Here is a 557-nt window from a genome sequence, read left to right as displayed (position 1 = left end):
GCATCACAAGACCACCACGAGATCTGCAATTTCCAAGCAAACAATTCGAATTCCATGATGCCTGCTGTGCTTACATTAAGGTCACAGGTGCACAATTTCAATACAAATCATTCAAAGTGTTTTCCATAATGTTCAATGAATCATTCATATTATACTCTTTGCTCTATACCCTGATTAATACAAAAAACTTTCCTGAGTTAACTCTAGGTTCAATCCAAGTTCACTGATTCCCAATATTTTTAACAATTAATATTATCAACTTAACACTATACTATAATCTATAAGTTTAGTTAAATGACTTAACTGTCAGTTATACTATTATCCTATTACGATTTAACGTAATGCCTTATAACTCAGTTAAAACTTATTCTTAAACTACCAAACTTTATTATAATTCATGAGTTTCATATGTCTAAACTTTAATTTTTATATGATCTAGTTATTGGACTTTAATACTATGCTATATCCTATTAAGCTAATACCTTATCGTTAATTCTTTTATAAATCGTATAGTAACTATTACACTTGAATATTGTAGCAAAAGGAAACAAAACAGC

The sequence above is a fragment of the Carlito syrichta genome, unplaced genomic scaffold (genome assembly GCF_000164805.1).
Source record: "Carlito syrichta isolate Samal-C Ts95f unplaced genomic scaffold, Tarsius_syrichta-2.0.1 Scaffold305211, whole genome shotgun sequence".
Taxonomy (NCBI): domain Eukaryota; kingdom Metazoa; phylum Chordata; class Mammalia; order Primates; family Tarsiidae; genus Carlito; species Carlito syrichta.
The sequence above is the reverse complement of the archived record's forward strand: the minus strand, read 5'-3'. Positions refer to the sequence as shown.